At 44.5% G+C, this 6,089-nt stretch overlaps 1 long non-coding RNA gene across 1 annotated transcript; it reads right to left on the bottom strand.

The window, feature by feature from the left end:
• Window positions 1-605: 605 nt before the first annotated feature.
• LOC118026707 lies at window positions 606-5,251 on the bottom strand. The gene is made up of 3 exons (XR_004683660.1): window positions 5,059-5,251; window positions 4,795-4,886; window positions 606-859 (listed from the first exon to the last, which is right to left on the bottom strand). It is a non-coding gene; the product is annotated as an uncharacterized LOC118026707 (long non-coding RNA).
• Between the last annotated feature and the right edge of the window lie 838 nt (window positions 5,252-6,089).

Genomic DNA, 6,089 nt, shown 5'->3' with positions numbered 1-6,089 from the left:
ATAGCACATCTAACAAACTTGGAACAACCTGGGGGCAAATCAGTGTAGTCTATTTGTCTTTAAAAAGAAGGGTTGGACTACATGATCCCTAGGGACTTATTTCCTCTTTGCAGTCTGGAGCTTAAAGCTGGTTCTGCCTCCTACCATTCCCTACCCTCAAACCTCCCTTACAATGTATCTGCTGACTTCTGTTAAGAGTCACCAGCTTTGAGGGGCGCCTGGGTGGCTCAGTCGGTTAACTGTCTGCCTTTGGTTCAGGTCATGATCCCGGAGTCCCGGGATCTAGCCTCACATCGGGCTCCCTGCTCAGCTGGGAGCCTGCTTCTCCCTCTCCCTCTGCTCCTCCCACCAACAGTTCTCTCTCTCACTCTCTATTTCGCTCACTCTCTAATAAATAAAATCTTTCAAAAAGAAAAGAAAGAGTCACCAGCTTTGGGATGCCTGGGTGGCTCAGTCAGTTAAGCGTCTGCTCAGGTCATGATCCCAGGTTCCTGAGATGGAGCCCCACATTGGGCTCCCTGCTCAGCAGGGAGCCTGCTCCTCCCTCTGCCCGACTCTCATGCTCGCTCTCTCTCTCTGACAAATAAATAAATAAAATCTTTAAAAAAAAAAAAAAAGGAGTCACCAGTTTCCCTCCAGTTCCTTGCTTGAGGCTTACCAATTTTGGCCTAGACTCCCCCTACCTTCTTAAGGAAAACACCAGTCAGATCCAACACAAATGAGCTTGTCCATGCATCTCTGCTCCTTCTGTTCCACTCGTCTTCAATCAACATATTTAGCATTCAGTTCCATCTTACTTGCTGGACAGGAAATGTTCCTTGGAAAGGAAATGGTTGCAGTCCTGCATTCCATTGTCTTTCTTGAAAGAAAGTTTACCTGGATAAATCCTTGTGAAAACATGCTACTGACAGACTTCCTGGCAAATTAATGGCTGGTTAGAGATTTCTTATTTATAGAATTCTTTTAGCAAGGTATACCTGATCTGTCTAGGATGCTTTATGGCAAACAGGCCTGGACTCTATGGACTTACAGGGCATGGAAATGTCATCTAAGCCATGTAACTAAGTATACATGTTCTGTGTCCAAGACAGCTTCCTGCTGTATAATCAATTAGCAGCATACAGTGTCTCACACAGTGCATCCTACACAAGAGGACATGCAGTGACTGGTGGCTCCAGCCCTCTCCAAGCCTCACAATTTGTATCTTAGAAATTAATGAGATCTACCAAAAAAAGAAAGAAAGAAAAACAAAAGAAAAGGAAAAGAAATTATTGAAATCTCTGATTTATGTCCAACTTAATAATTCTATCCTTTCTGTTATCTCACCAACCCCAGTACGGGTATTGAAAGAAATTAGATAAATAAAAAATAAGGAAGATAAGGCAAGAAAGAACACTGACACACATTCTGCTTATTAGTGGTGGTAATGGTGGAGGCGGGAGGGGCGAGGAGGGGGTAGATAATGAAGAAACCGAGGCAGCTGGAGGCAGTTAAAGCTATAGAACAGGGTAATAAGAAACAGTAGAGATCATATTTAAAATGAAAGTGTTTGGGCATAAGAGAAATTTTTAAAAGAGGTGTCCAAAAACCAGCTACCTGACCCTTAACCCAGCCACCCACACAGACTATGGCGGGGGGGCGGGGGGGGCGGGAGGCAGAAACTCTACCGGGAACCCTGGCCCCTCCAGGGGGAATGGTGGGGGGACCACAAGCCTCATGAGAGGGGTTTCAAGGACTGTTGAAGACAATGTGCTGTTGACATGCTATGAGTCCAGCCCCACCCCAAGAGGTGCTGTGCCAGGAAAGTCTCTGTCATCCAGCTGAAAACCCACTCTTCCATCCTCTGCTCTGTGATACTGGATCTCTGGGTCTGTTTCTGCTTTGCCAGCCTCCTCCTGATAGGCTCTTTCCATAGGGGCACTAGAGAGCGCCCAGAAGCCTGGAGGCAGAAGATGAGGACGGGTTTGCTCTCCTAAGGGTCGGCCATGGGCATGCGGTTCCCTAGGGGCGCCTCAGGAACCCCTCCTCACTGCAGCAGCAGTTTGATCCTGTGGCTGAACACTGGCCCTCCCCAGAAGTATGGGTGGCAGAGACACCAGCTTTGTGAGGCTCCCTCTCTTAGCTTCTGAATTCTAATAACGGCAACCTCTTCCCTCTGATCCCTCAGCCATAGAGATGGTGGTAGCTTTTAGCCGATGGCTACCTCTGCTACCTCCCAGGGTCCACCTCTTATCTCTTCAGTCATTAACACCTGTTTATCTAGCTAACAACTTCTGTGAAATGTTTCACAGTGATACTCTGTTCATATTGTCCGTGTGCTTTCTTTCTCCTGCCTGGACCAGGCAAATCAGGAGTGAAATGTGGAGGGATGCCTGGGGGAAAAGATCATCCAAAGGAGTCCTCGGGGGAATTAAGATGAGTGCCCTCCAGTTTGAGTGTTTGACTCACACTTGAAAACTCTGAAGCGTGAAAGGTGAGCTGGCTAGCTTCTCTGAAAGTGCTGCGTGCTGGAGGGGGTCACTGGGATGGATCTGAACTCTTAGTGTCTGTCAGGAAGGAAAATGCAGAAGTGCTTCCCAGGGACTAGATGTCAGCGACTGTATGAGGGTGAGCAGGCATGGCGTGGCTTTAATCCTGTGTAAGAGGACCACTGGGAGGGGCAAACAGACTTAGCAGGGAGAAGCTGGAGGTATTTCCAGATTTGTCAGGGCTAAGAAATGAATAACAAGGACATATGAAATTGTTCAAGATACAAAAAAAAAAAAAAGAGAGAGAGAGAGAGAGAGAAAGGAAAAAAGAAAAAGAAAAAAAAAATCAACTTTATATCTCTGCCTAGAGAGGACACCAAGGTAGACCTGTCTGGCAGTACCAGTCAAGTAAGAAGTTTCCTGAAATACTGAAAGTTGTTCTGTAGATGTTACGTACAAATATATCATTGTGTCTTTCAGCACAGGCTGAGCTCTCCCTCCTAGCTGACAGTTCTTGGCATTTAGAATAGCAGATAAAGACCAGTCAACTTCATAAGATGTACAGACTTGCATATTTGGTGACCTTAAATGTAGCGAACAGATTCCTGATCCAGAGATGAGTTTTAGTTGCAATATGGAACAACTATAGGACTTACTGGGGAAACACACAGATGTGCTGAAAAGCCTGGAAAGAGCAAGGTAATTGTAACTTGGGGACATTAACAACTCTAAACCACCACCCCCCACCCAGGTCTACAGGAAGACTAGAAGCGCCTTGCTATAGGCTGAACCATCATTGGTGCGAGGTGGACAGTCTTCTTGTCAGTAGACAAAACTCTTCCTTTTGTATTTATTCTACTCACCAATTTTGACTTCTTAAAATACTTGTGAAAGGAATAAATAAAAATTAAAAAAAAAAAAGAAAGAAAGAAAAGGGGCGCCTGGGTGGCTCAGTCGTTAAGCGTCTGCCTTCGGCTCAGGTCATGATCCCGGGGTCCTGGGATTGAGCCCCACATCGGGCTCCCTGCTCTGCGGGAAGCCTGCTTCTCCCTCTCCCTCTCCCTCTGCTTGTGTTCCTTCTCTCTCTGTCTCTCTGTCAAATAAATAAAAATTAAAAAAATAAAAAATAAAAAATAAATAAAATAAAATACTTGTGAAAGGGTTAAAAGGGAAATTCTGCCTAAGTATCTGAATCATCTTTAGTATTAACTGTATATTTATCCCATTTGGTTCTTTCTCAAGTCTTACAAAGTAGACAGTACTACACTCTGAATAAATAAGTTGCTTGCACACACACAACGTTTTCTTGCCTACCCCTGTTCTGTCTCCTTTTCCACTCTGGAGGAATCAGAAACCATGGCTCACAATCTGAGAGGGGAAGAGAAACTTCAGAGGAGAAGACAGGAGAAGCCAGTCAAGCACAGCCTGTGGCCGCAGGAGGTTTAAGCTCAGGCACAAGTCTGATGGCACCAGACATTTGAATTACCGGATTCAGATTGTATTGTGCAACCTGAAATGACCATAGGGATTTGTATTATCAAAGAGTCTCTAGATAACAGTAAAACACAACTCTACAGAGTGGATTTAGAGGGATAAAGGAAGCAAAACTAAAGTTGCTTTAAGATTCCACCCCCTAAGTCCTTCTTGTTCCACATACTGGTTATAAGTAGGTAATCAAAGGACAGTAAGGTGAGAAGTTAAATAAGGTTTTGATTATCAGGCTAAAGAGTTTGGACTTCATCCCTTCAGGCAATAGGGAATAAATTAAATTTAACTCAAATATGTATTGAACATTGTGCTAGACAGTGCAGATATGAAAATGAATAGAATAGGAAGTACCTCCAAAGAGGGAGCAGATATATACACACACATGAATTTAATATGCTTCACTACTCTGTGATGAATGCTATGATCAAGATGTGCATCTGGTGCTGAGCGGATGACATGCACAAGGCAGAGCTTTAGCAAGAGTAAATTGCAGGATTAGACTACAGAATAAAGGCAAAATACATCTGAAAAAAAAGGGCACATCCATCTTTGTATTATAGGAGATTTAAATCCTCAAGTATCTATGTGGACATCAAAATTTTTAACCATGCTTAAAGCCATAAAAATGCCTAGAAAATTGTGCCAGAAAACTGGTAACTGGCCATGGTCTTTAACAATTCCTTGATATGGATCAGTGCATCTCAGTTTCAGACTGCTTCTCAGGTCCTCTTTGGTAGCAATGTGTGGCCTTGCCAATGACAGACTGAAGGCAATGACAGCCAGAAGAAGGAAGTGGCTGGTAACTGGTCAACCCCTGGGAAAAAAGAACTTGACTTACTTTTCAGCCTTTAAAATCCAAATGGTCCCTGGCAACACACACACGCGCACGCGCGCGCACGCAAACATGCACACACCAGCTGGAAAGGAAAACTGGAGGAAGGAAAAGAAAGGGGAATGACAGGAAATCCTAAATGCTCCACAAGGGAGCATCTCCATATTGACATATTATTCCCCAACAGTATAATAATCAGTGCTGTAATATGTGTAATATGCTGGGCCCATTCTGGGATGCACACCCCATCTGCTGAAAAGGCTAACACACCTGCTATTTTCTGTGCATGTTGTTCCTTTTCAACACTGATGGATTAGGGTTTCTTGAATTTGTTGAATGATGCCCCATCATTTGAGAACTTAAACCTCCAACAGCGTTGCCTGTGGCATCATCAATTACTTTTTGCTGAGGTGATTTTTTTCCCCTATGAGACAGAGCATATGTCAATTAAGGCCTTTTATATCGTTTATAGAAAGTACTTGTGTTGAGGGCGCCTGGGTGGCTCAGTTGGTTAAGCATCTGCCTTCGGCTCAGGTCATGATCCCAGGGTCCTGGGATTGAGCTCCGCGTCATCGGGCTCCCTGCTCAGCAGGGAGTCTGCGTCTCCCTCTCCCTCTGCCCCTCCCCCAGCTCCTGCTCTCTCACTCTCTCAAATAAATAAATAAAATCTTAAAAAAAAAGAAAGAAAGTACTTGTGTTGAGAACAAAGCGTGTCTACTTCACTTATGGAAACTGTTTAAAGAAATACTGTAAAGAAAAACACACTCCTGGGTCTCCTTCACTCGCTACTCTGCAACACCACCACTTCACTTCTGACACCAAATGTGTGGGTTTTCCACACAGCGAGCAATTCTGTGCACTGGCTGAATGTCCTACAATTCATTCTGACTGATTGGAGGTCTCCATGACTCCTTGGTTTCCATTAATTTGCTAGAGGAGCTCACAGAACAGAATTCAGTTTTTCTAGATTACTGGTTTATTACAGAGGATATTCAAGGACATAAGTAACAGCCAGATGAAGAGATACATAGGGGTCAGTCCAGAAGGGTCCCGAGCACAAGAGCTTCTGTTCTCATGGAGTTTGGGGTGTGTCACCCTTTGACGTACGGATGCTTCTTGTTCATCATGGATGCTCTCTGAACCCCGTCCTTTGGGGTTTTACGGGGGCTTCATTACACAGCACAACTGGTTAAATCAATGGCTGTTTGTGATTGATTCAACCTCCAGCCCCTTTTCCCTCCCCGGAGGGAAGGGGCTGAAAACTGAAACCTCAAATCAAGATAGGTTCCCCAGACTGCCAG

The sequence above is a fragment of the Mirounga leonina genome, unplaced genomic scaffold (genome assembly GCF_011800145.1).
Source record: "Mirounga leonina isolate KUSES-001 unplaced genomic scaffold, KU_Mleo_1.0 Mir_268, whole genome shotgun sequence".
In the NCBI taxonomy this organism is placed as follows: domain Eukaryota; kingdom Metazoa; phylum Chordata; class Mammalia; order Carnivora; family Phocidae; genus Mirounga; species Mirounga leonina.
Note: the sequence above shows the minus strand (reverse complement) of the source record. Positions and strands in the feature narration are given on the sequence as shown.